General features: G+C 43.2%; 1 long non-coding RNA gene across 1 annotated transcript in view; it reads left to right on the top strand.

Moving 5' to 3' along the window:
- Window positions 1-259: 259 nt before the first annotated feature.
- The window catches only part of LOC137563963 (uncharacterized), a 55,813-nt gene continuing 43,720 nt past the window's right edge, over window positions 260-12,352 (top strand). The window contains exon 1 of the long non-coding RNA XR_011030482.1: window positions 260-493. This is a non-coding gene — a long non-coding RNA (uncharacterized lncRNA). The remainder of the gene's footprint in view (window positions 494-12,352) is intronic.

The following is a 12,352-nucleotide window of genomic DNA, read 5'->3' as shown; positions in this document are numbered from 1 at the left end:
GTTTTCAAATGTATGCATCCTTGATATTCATGCCAGTGTTTAGGGTGGACTGAGAAGTGAAGAAATGTGTTCTAATTTATGAACCACGCCCTTCCTAATTCACTCCCATCAATTCATTTCAGCTGTGCCAAAAATGTGTGAGGACCTCAGCCCCTGAGGACTGAAGCTTAACATTCCTGATTCCTAGCCACATGACCTGTATAATTCACATGTATTAGTAATTAAAGGGATGGGTTGGCAACACTTGACAGGACAATGAAGGCATGGCAGCTGTGAAAGTGACAGGATGTTCTGTGCTTAGGCAGTGTGTAAAATGCCATTCAGCAGTGGAGGTGTTAATAATAGTGAAGCCCATTGTGTTGGTTGGCTTGAAGAGAGCATGTGACAGCTGAGAACCTGACTGTGCTGCTGTCTGCAGCTGTGTGCATAGGAATCTGCAATAAGAATGCAGAAGAGAAACAGCAGGAAAGCCTAGGAAGAGCTCATCTGACAGGTAAGGATGCTACAGGCAGCCACCTGTCACCACAAGCCATGCTCTATGCACGCTATAGGGGAGACCTGCTATTCCCAAACACAGCACGAGTCACACAGGAACACTAGTGGACCTCTTTGTCTGGGTGTTTGCCGAGTTGTGGGTTGCTTTTCATTCATTCTCAACAATTTGTAGAGTCAGGCGTTTCAGGGAGAGATACAGAGCAGAGACTGTATGTCTGGAAGGCAAGTTGTAATCCTTCAGACTGATAGAGGTTAACATGTATCTGACTTCAGTAATGCATGTATGGCTTATCGGCAGCTGATATTCCTGCACTGCTCCGGCCGGGGATTGCTAAGACTTTCCATCCCAGTAATGTAACAACCTGGAATGTCATCTCAATTCTTAACAAGCTTCCCCCGTATTAAGGCGGATTGGCCTCCCTGGCGTCATTTGCGCCGGCTGGAAGATGAAGGATGCAGCAATTAGTATTCTGCACGCTTCCATCTCGTTCTGCCTTTAGGATTGCTTTGCTTTTCGTAACGCTGAGGTTGTTTTTGGAGTGCTAGAGAGAATGCAGTGTTTTACCTCATAGAATTGACAAGCAGGGATTCTTAAGCCTGTGCATTCTAGTGTCATAGCAGTCCTTAGTTATCTCACACCTGAAGGTGAGAATGAATTGGAATAATGCTTGAATATGAAGTAGGCAAACTTTCCTATAGTTTCTAATTTCAGATCCTTTCAGAGCTGTCTGAATTGCTTCATGTGATGATGACTGCTAAAATGCAAAATGTGCTGATCCCTGAAACCAGACTCCCAGAGCACTGTGTGTCTGAACCCGCCCTGCTTTAAAGGAAACGTGAGGAACGTGGAGGCTGCCATCTTTGTTTCCTCTCATAAATGCCGGGTTGCCTGACTAGTATGCTGATCCTTCAGCACACACATCCCTGCAAGAAGCATAGGGCCAGTGATGTCAGGAAACATGACTTATCCTAGGTCACCTGCCAGACTTTAACATTTTGAAAAGAAAGCTAATAATGAGACATTCTATATTCCTCTGACTTCAATAAACCTTTAAAGGACACTTAAAGTGAGAGGGATATGGAGCTTGCCATAGGAATTTCCTTTTAAATAATACCAGTTGCCTGTTGTCTTGATGATCTTTCCGGCATCAGTAGTAAATGAATCATACACCCGAAACAAGCATGCGGCAAACCCAGTCAGACTTCAGTCAGAAACATCTGATCTGCATGCTTGTTTAGGGTGTATAGCTAAAAGTATTAGAGGCAGAAGATCAGCAGGGCAGCCAGGCAATTTGCATTGTTTAAAGTGGACCTGAACGCAGAACTCCTCTTGGATCTTAAAGATACACAACAGCATAATAACCTTTAAACAAAAAACACGTCTTTGTTACAGCTGATACAAATCCTAAAATAAACCTGCACTATTTCTTCTTCCTGATTCATGGAAGCAGACATATTGTTTACAGCCTGTGCTTTCAAATGAGCTTATCTGCTTATCTGCCATGGGCAGTCATGTGACGCATGGGAGGATCAAATTACAACTTTGATTAGATTGTGATTAGACACAAATGAGGGGGAATTAGTCAGACTAAACTCTCTAAATACATTCAGAGTGCATTTCTCTATGTTTCCTTCTGTTCTGTGCAAGAGTTCAGGTCCACTTTAAAAGGAAATAAATATGGCAGCTGCCACATTTCTCTCATTTCAGGTGTCCTTTAAGACGATTGGTATTTAGCATGCACTGTGACTATGTGGGGCCTGTACCATCTCTTTATAATCTCTAGAATTGGGGTGGTTAATAAGATGCTAGTAATATAAAGTTGAAATCTTCTGTCCTTGTTACCCCCCTCAGGCATGCCACTTAGTTGAGACTTCCAGTTGCTTGAGTTCTGGATAATGGGGACTTTGCTCTAGTTTGAAATGGACCAATGTATCAACCTGAAATTAAAATCTTGTTAACAATCCCTACTAGAAGGAGGAGCGTCACACATTGGGTTTGTATTTTCCTAAATTTGTCTGACTAAGGGGTTAAATTCAAAAACTTTTTCTCAGAAGTTATCTAACCTTATATGTTTTTCACATTAACTGTAAATACCTTTCAAACAAGCAAAAGAAAAAAAAAGTTTTGAAATTAAGCTGAGAAAAGTAATACTGATGTCAATGTATGCACAAAGTGGCTTATTCTCAGTTTGGTGACATGGAAAGTTTTAAAAATGTATGTTATAGATAAGAAGAGAAACAGGTAAGGAGAGGTACGGTAATTCATGAGATAAGTTTTGATCAGGATGCAAACAGATTTTTCTTGTTTCACTACTGAGTTGGGGTTGCTTTGTGTTCAGTAGAGATGATCAGTTTATTCTACAGATTAGCAGACCCAAGCCCGTTTAGAAACGGGCTCTAGGTCTGTATTTTCTCACCACCACCACCCGCCTGTTACTGCGCATGCATGTGCACCTGCCGCACGCCCACCCGGCGGCCGCTCGCACGCCCTCCCGGCTCCCAGAAGCAGATGAACAATAGAAGAGTTCTGTAACATCAGACTACTGTGATATTATTAATTAGAAGCAGTGTCAGCCAAAGATGGCATGTAATCTTCTGCTAGAGTTTTAGTTACCCATAGTATATACTACCCAAAGATGAAGCAGTGTAGGTGCCTGTTGCTCTTTACCACCGCTCGACTCCAGCTCCTGCCAGCTTGCCTCCCCAAAACCCTGCTCACGTGTTACTACATTCAACACCATTCAACACCTAAGTTTTTACTTTTCTGTCTCTGGCCTAACTTATTTGTAGCAACCTTTCCATGTACACCAGCCACCTTCCCATTCCATGTGCAGCCCTTTCTTCCATGGGTATCATCCATATACAGCAGCCCTCTTTTCATGCACCACTTCCTTTGGCAGTATCAAACCTCCTCCATGTGATGCTCCCCATTTTCAGACACCCTTCAATATGCAGCAACTCCTCTTATATGTCCAGCCGCCCCTCTGTATCACAGGGCCCAAGACCGGGACCTTTGTGACCTTTCCAGAAATTCAGTCCTGACTGTACTTGCCTCTCCCATTCCACTAAATCACACCCTCTCCCCAACAATACTGTATGATCCTTAGTATCATTCACCTTCTACTAGCCACTACTCCATACATGCAATGCCATGTAAATACGATGGTCTTGGAAGGTTCTCTCTCTCACAGTTGTCCTCTGGAGTGCTGGCTTGGGTACTGTGAACTCATGCCCAAACTATGCAACCACAAAAGTTTTGAGCAGTGATTTAGAGAGGTAAGGTGAATATTGAGTCCCGTATTAAAGAAAGAAAAAAAAAGGATTTCATCTAAGCGTTTTAGGTCATGCACAGAACCTAAACTACCTTTCACAATAACATGTACTGTAGGTCATTAGCATTATGTCCTGATTGCAAATAATGATGGAGTGCAGTAAATTGTCCTTTTGTTATGTGTGTATGAAAGTCCACTCCTTTTTGTAACTTGTGATGTTTCTCCATTGTAACATCCCATGTCATGCTTGTTTCATTGTTTGAAATAAGCAATATTGCTGGAAGAGCAGCAGTAGCACCATGAGTCGTGTTAAAGGCTCCTGTGGCACATGTAAAACTAAATGATTGGTTAATGTGACTGCACAGTTTTCAGTGTTTAACTTTGACACATAATTTTGTCATAATCAGCAAATGAAGCTTCCTGTAACCAGTTTGTGTCTAAAGGTGTCCACTAACCAACGTTACAATTTGCTGAACAATCCTTTACAAATGATTGTTCATAGGAACGATCGGAAATGGACAATATATTTGCATAAAGAGACAGAATGTGTTCTTATATTATGTAAAAAATTGGAATGTGTGTCTTTAGGCTCATAATCTGATGAAACACAGTTAAGTACTGAATGCTAATCCTTAACTATTATTTATGCAAATAAAAAATAGCACTTACAGTATTCAACCTCTGTCAGTGTTACAGGTATGCTCACACAGCTACAGTCATGAAAAGGCAGCAATAAATCAGATGTACACAAGCCAGGGAGATTCATATGCCAGACTGACAGGTTATGTGAGTGGTATGGCAGGTACTTTGGAGAAGGGACGGTGATGGACCTTAAAAAATACAGGACAAAGCAGTCCCTTGTGCAATGATCAGACAGCTTGCACATAGCTAGAAACACATCACAGTCTTTTTGTATTTTGAACACATGCTCTGCATACCCCTTTCCTACAGGGTGGTGAGAAGAGTCACTGCAATGCCATGTGCAGGGCCGGACTGAGGCAGAGCCTCACTACCCCGACCATAGTTGTGAGCAGCGCGAGCTGGAGCAGTTACTTAACTTTTGGTGAGTCTCTCTTAAGCCCTGTTGCCATGCCCCCTCTCTATGACTCCTCCAGCAAGCTCCACTCTGCATATTAGGGGTGAGCTATCTCTAGACGCAGGCCTATCTGCTACGTATACTGGGGCTGGCACAATTTTTTTTTTTTTTGGGGGGGGGGGGGCACCTTGGAATCTCTTCCTATGGCCCATGGCCCTGGCCATATTGCTTATTATGCGCTATTGCTTATTGTAGCTGGAGGTTATTCAATCAACAAAGTTCAGCAGAAGTGCAAGTTAAGCCCACATCCAAACAATTGAAAGTGTTTTTAAAGTGGATCCAAGATGAAAAACTAACTATAAGAAGTAACTTGTCTATATATCTTATCTAAAGTTATCTAAAGTTTACATAGTTTACAAAGCAAATTTAGCTGCAAACAACTTCAACAGTATATGATTATTTATTCCTGGGATACAACGAGAGCAGCCATATTCTGCTTAACATCATTACACAAAGGCAATATGCTCTGCATCTCCACCTCTCAGCCTGTGAAAACTCCATTCCCCTCTCCTCCTCTCTCTGCCCCCTTGCCTCTGAATTCCCTGGCTTGTAATTCCTCCTCCTCCTTCAGGAAAAGCCTCCTCCTCTCCAGACTGAGCTCCTATGAGCACTTGTTACATGGGACTCAGAATGCCTAGGCACTGGACTAGACTGGACTAAACTGTTTAGTTTAAAGGGAATTAGGATATTAAGACAAAAAAAAGTGTTTGGCTTGAGGAATGCCCTAGAAACTATATGTAAGGGGCACAATTATGCAATGAGTAAAAAACTTTATCTCGGATCCACTTTAAAGAAAATCATAAGTCTAAAAAAAAGCAGTTTAACTTCTTTTAACTGCTTTTTTTTTAGACTTTAAGAGGAACTCCAGTGAAAATAATGTAATAAAAAAAGTGCTTCATTTTTACAATAATTATCCTCTATAATAAGAGACAAGTGTCCGTGCTGCGGACACCTGTCTCTGTGTAGCGTTGTCCGTGCTGCAAGGCAGTGCGCATGTGCGCAGCATGGACCCAGAGACAGGAGGCCGGGGACGGGGCCAGGGAGTAAAGCGGGCGGTGTGTGAGCGGATGGCGTGTGAGCAGGCGGCTGGATGTGCGGCGGGTGAGCGGGCGGCGGTCGCATGCGGCGGTGAATGAATGAGCGGGCGGGCGCGGCGGGTGGCGCGCGCGGGTGCGCCACCAGGAACACAGACCCAGAGTCCGTTTTTAAACGGGCTTAGGTCTACTAGTGTATAAATGATTTAGTCAGTGTTTGCCCATTGTAAAATCTTTTAAATCCCTGATTCACATTCTGACATTTATCACATGGTGACATTTTACTGCTGGCAGGTGATGTAGCTGCTGCTTGCTTTTTTGGCAGTTGGAAACAGCTGTAAACAGCTATTTCCCACAACGCAACAATGTTCACAGACAGGAAACTGCCAGGAGTACCACGGTCCTCAGAGTTTCTTGTGGGAGGGTTTTCACCACAATATTAGTCATACAGCTCCCCCTGATGGTCTGTTTGTGAAAAGGAATAGATTTCTCATGTAAAAGGGGGTATCAGCTACTGATTGGGATAAAGTTCAATTCTTGGTCGGAGTTTCTATTTAAAGAGAAACAGTGACCAAGAATTGAACTTTATCCCAATCAGTAGCTGATACCCCCTTTTACATGAGAAATCTATTCCTTTTAACAAACGGATCATCAGAGGGCACTGTATGACTGATATTGTGGTGAAACCTCTTCCACAAGAAACTCTGAGGACCATGGTCCTGGCAGTTTCCTGTCTGTGAACCTTGTTGCATTGTGGGAAATAGCTGTTTACAGCTGTTTACAACTGCCAAAAAAGCAAGCAGCAGCTACATCACCTGCCAGCAGTAAAAATGTCACCATGTGATAAATGTCAGAGTGTAAATCGGGGATTTGAAAGATTTTATAATGGGTAAACACTGACTAAATCATTTATACATAATTATTGTAAAAATGAAGCACTTTTTTATTACATTATTTTCACTGGAGTTCCTCTTTAAGTATCACTTTAAATATTATTTAATTTATTCTACATCACTTTAAATTAAGCATAATATTAAGCATAATTTAATTTATTTTTCAGCACTTTCGAAAAACCCACTGACTGCTGCAGATGAACTGCAGTATGTAAGAGTGGTGGATTTTTCTGATCAGTTTTTATGAAAATTGAATGGTGTAGGGTAGATTGTCAATTTATTACTGTACAGACTCAAGCAATTTTTTTTTTTTTGAGTTTTCAATCATTTTTTAATAATTGTGGAAAAATTGAACACACTGGTGGGGTACATTGGTCAGATTTTTCAAGTGTTACAATCAGTGCTAAACTAAGCTAATCAAGCAAATAAAGTTACCCCTTTCTTATCAGTTTTTCTCTAGCAACAATATAACCACTGTATAGTACAGTATAAGCTGACTAAGAGGCAAAAAATAAAAAAATAAACAGTAGAACATTTGATAAGCATTCTTCCCCACAGTTTAATTTTGGGAAATTGTAACATCTCCTGTGGGATCACCTTCATTAACTTTAATTAGCCTAGTGCTTTTGAAATTTCAGCTGAAGCAGTTCTTGTGGGCCCGGGCTATAGACCAGTTGCATATTGGATGCTGAAGTCCATGCTTGTCACGGGGTTCAGCCTCCTGTCTGCTGGTGGCCAGTGGCCACCAAGCATCTGCATTAAATTGCAACCAAATGGCAGCGTTTGTATACGCGCATGCATCAGCATTTGACATGCGGTGTGGCTACCCAGTAGCAAAAAACTGCATCAACACCACAACTAAGCACGGCTGTGACCACACTCAGGTGTGATTTAATGCGGTAGCAGCTTCTCCACCGCCTGTGCCCAGTACTAGCAAGGGCTCATGAGGAGCACTAGAGCAGCTGACAGGCAGTGAATTCACCACCTTCAACCTTCCATGTGAAAGTGACCTTACAGAGCTGTAAAAGGGTATTTAGGATTCGTAATGACAAGTGTACAGTACTGAAGTAGGTGGCATTACTGATCCTATGGAAAAAAATCTAGGGAACTGGCTTTAAGGCCCCGTTCACACTTGCGTTTTGGCAAATAAACGAACCGGATCCTGATCGGATTCTGACCTGATCCTGATCAGAACCGTACGGTTCCGATCCGGATCCGGTCCGTTTGTATCAGGCATGCATCAGGCTGCCATCCGGATCCGTGGGCAAAAAATAGCGAATTTAAAAAAATAAAATGTTGGGGTCAGCAGAAGGTGCACCTGGTGCACGTGTAGAATCAGGTTCCTCCGCTGTAGGCCTCACCTCCACCTCCGACATTCTGCCAAACAGCCCCAGCACGTCTGTCACTGCTGCTCCACTCCAGACATGCTTGGCCCATGTGTCCCCATCCGAAATGGCCGCTTGCATATGCATAGGAAGTGGGGTAGAACGTCAGGTTTTTGTAGGCAGTGTGTTCTGTGTCTTCCGTTCCCCATTGGTTTCTGTGTTCCTGATGGTGCTGTCAGGCTCCGGTCCGGCTCCGGTCCGGGTGCGTGGGCCGGAGATCCGGACCCAAAAAATAGCGCATGTTGGAAAAGAGTCCGGATGCGATCTGGCTCCGTACTGTACGGAACGGACACGTGTGAACGTCCGCATAGACTTTACATTGCTATGCGGAACGTACGTTCCGTTTGTACAGTATGCGGTCCGGATCCAGATAGCGAACGCTAATGTGAACCGGGCCTAAGAGAGAAGTATTCTTCTAATACACTATGCTAACTGACTGTCACTATAAGGTAGCAAAACTCTGCTATCAATATTTGGGTCATATTAGAGTTTAGTGAAAATTAGAAAATTTGAGAGTTTGCTATTGCGGTTCCTTAAAACAACAACTAACTTTTAATAAATTAGGATAACCTGGATTTCTGAAAAAGTTCTTAATTATTTACATACTAACCCTTCAGCTGCACATGTCCTGCTATGACCCAGGCAAGGGCTGCATACTTGTGCCACCTAAGAGCACCCTATTTGCAAATGACAGAGAAGCTGACACACTTGTTTATAATAAATATGGCTACTGGCTAGGTCCGTCGTCCTGGTAACAACATCTACTGTTATCGTGATGGATACCAGTACAGGCAGGTGAGACAGAATAGTACAATAAGCACACAGTCCTTATGTCTGATGAAGGCAGCATGTGGTGTAGCCAGTGATGTACAGGAGCTCATCCAATAATGTCAGCAGACGCAATGTCTGTGTTTGTATTGTCCACAGCAACCACAATCATCCTAATTTTCTATCCTGCACTGCAGAAATGACTGGGATGTGTTTGATTGCTATGGGCAACACTGAAATATTTTTGTGTATACATCATATTTACTGTGTGAAGTTTCAACTCCTATTATATTTAAGAGCCCTGTGAAGGGATCAGCTAGATTTTGCATTGAGAAGTCAGGCGAGGGTAAAGCTAAGATGTTGATGATGGCTGAGGAAGATATTTCCTGCATGATGCAATGAAGACATCTGAAATTCATGCCCACAGCCTTGTCTGGGTATAGAAACACAGACATGTAAGGCAAGGAAGCGTCCCTGGTTTTGATGTAATGAATAATGGAAGAGCTGAGAGCATGCCTCTGATTTAGAGGTTAGAAAAGGGGGAAGTTGTAAGTTGTGGGCAGACAGAATGTTCCTACCAGTGTTAGTAATTACATTTTAAAAAGACCATTTATTATATGCTTGTAATTAATGTTACTTGGAAGCAGCACTAATCACAGCTATTGGGAATACAGTTATGGGCCAGTCCTATTATCGTGGCAAGTAGAGTCCTTCGCTTGCTCTCAGAAATTACATTCATAAATTGCAAAAATGGACACATCTGACTACGGTGCCAACTAATCGTGCAATCTTGATAGTACAATCTTAACACTTTTACATAATTTGAGGCACGACCCAGAGCCAGGTTTCTGGAAAGGCTACAAATGCCTGAGCCGTGGGCGGGGCTGGACATGGAAGGGGCCACTGAAGAAGAGCTAGCACACTAAAAAGCGTTTGACATAGTTTTTCATCTCACATAGTATCTGGGATAACTCAATCAACTGTGGTGCTTGAGTAAATGATGGAAGACAATGGAAAACAATGGTAAACACTGTGAAATCACACTGCTCCCTGTTATAAACTGTTCTATATCACCTTGCTTCGACACCATCGTCTCACAGACTGTGAGATCACTTGACTCTCCACACATCAAACAGGAGATAGACTTTCTCAGGCTTCTTCAATGTTTACGTTATTTATTCAAGTCACAGAAAGACAGATCGATACAGTCATCATATCCTAGCTATGCCAATCTTCATGTTGCGTTACAAGCTCGTGATGAGACTCCCTGCTGAAGTCTATCAGGTACCTTCTTCCTAACTACGTTACACTAAACTACCAATGTACAGCATACATTATATCAGATTACAGAAAGGAAGAACATGCTTAGAGGTCCCAGTCGGCCTTGCGAGCTAGTGCGGAAGGAAGAAGCAGAAGTGAGCTCTCATAGCTCCCTCAGCCTTTAATACCGACTAGGAAAGAGTTAAATATGACATCATCTTCGCCACCCCCTAGATCAGATTATTGGTGGACCCACTCGTGGTGTCATCATACACACCTACTTGATTAATAATCAATGAGGCATTTGACCCATATGCAGGAACGTGGATGTTTAGTAAATATGGCCAATGTTTTCTGTTCCTGTGGTGTAGTGTTAAGGTCAGAGTAGTCCGATGGCCTTCTTTTAGGAACATGTTCTCAGTATCTGCGTGTATCCTCTGCTACACGCAGACCCTGAGATGCCTCTGCCTGCATCACAAAACCTCTATTTATTTTAAAGGCATACACTGCGGACAAGCCTTTTACATAAAACTCAGGCCAAGTAACTGAGGCCTACTTAAATTATAACAATCCCCCCTAAAACGGCTTGACCCGCAGATCCCAGCGTCTGAACCTCCCAGTACCTGGTTTCTTTTCTTTTATGTTTCACTTTTCGATGTTCGTGCTCACACAACTTCTCTGCTCTAGGCGATTACCCCTGGAAGAGAGAGAGCAAGACCTCTTGGTCTTCCTGTAACCAGGCTCTCTGGGGAGGCCCTACTTCTAAGTCCCTCTATACCACATGCTCAGCATTTGCGTCACTTACGTATCACTCACAAACTTGCATGACCACAGAAAAGTGAAACTCGTTTGGTTGTTACAAAACGGAGCAGTGCCAGGTGCCTTCTAAAAGAGCGCCTTTATACAATCAGCTCCATCACAGGTACTACTAAACCTATACCCGTAACCCTGTATATCCCTTAATTTAAACTATTGGTTCAGGAGATTGTTTATGAGGCACCAATCTCTGGACCAGGTTAATTTGTTTTACGTAATTTTAACACGCAACCTCACCTGGATAATGATGCCTAAAGTTGTCATCCCCATCCAGACGACCGGTGGGTGTAGAAAGAACTTTGGAACTGCAGAGGCCCAGTCCGAGTGTCCCTGGAACATCACCGGAACCTTTGTCCACCAGGTCAGACTGGCACTCACCTGCTCATTTTCGTGTTCTACCTCGTTAAGATCACCTGTATCATGGTGAAATCTTACCTCTAACTTAGTGTACTGTTTGTTTAACCTTTATAACAAAATGTGGTCGTCTTGGTTCAAACCCTGTTCCCCTTTGTCCCATGTCGTGTTCTCTTTCAGGACGGGAACTACCCGTGAAACTTTGCACTTTAGAGTTCTCTTAACAATTTGAGAAACAACGTCATCCAACCTGGATGACTGGATCCATATGGGATCTCCGCTCCCACAATATGTTCCCCTTGGAAAATCTCCCTTATCGGAACAATTATGAGAATATACCTTGAATGTATCATTAGACCTTATGTTAAAAAACCAAACCTTTCCTTCAGCCGCCGGAATTATCGGTTGGGCTTCAGGGTGGATCTTTTGAATGGTAGCCTCGCATTCTGCGTTATTGAGCCTGCAGGCTTCTTCACTAAATTTGACTTGCCCCGGCCAACGCAGGTACTTCTGCAAGAATTGCCCGCATGAGGACAACTCTACTTGCTTCACCTCCCCGTCTAGCACCAAAAAAGGTTGACCTCTCAGGTCCTGGTGTAAGACACGGGTTAAGGTGGGAACTAAGGAAGTAGCGGTGCCTAAAGGAATGTTGCACCGTTTCCATTTGTTCCCTGTGTGGGCTTTCCCTCCCCCGGGACCGCTCTCCCCACCCTCTTTGTCACCTGGAAATGTGGCTTGATCTCGATTTTTACTTCTTGTTTCGAGAACCACCCACCCTCGGCTTTCCAGCCTTTACGTGTGTATAGTTGTTTCAGAGGCACTCTCTGTTGGTAGCTCCAGAGTGTGATGTTGTCCCCTGCGTCTCTCTGGTAAGAGAATTGACGCCTCCTGCTCGTTCCTCTCCAATCTGGAACCATCTCACTCTGCATAACCAAGACAAGGTACCCCTGAATCACACACTCCACCTTTTGCATGTACC

Source organism: Hyperolius riggenbachi, chromosome 3 (genome assembly GCF_040937935.1).
Source record: "Hyperolius riggenbachi isolate aHypRig1 chromosome 3, aHypRig1.pri, whole genome shotgun sequence".
Taxonomy (NCBI): domain Eukaryota; kingdom Metazoa; phylum Chordata; class Amphibia; order Anura; family Hyperoliidae; genus Hyperolius; species Hyperolius riggenbachi.
The sequence above is the reverse complement of the archived record's forward strand: the minus strand, read 5'-3'. Positions and strand labels throughout refer to the sequence as shown.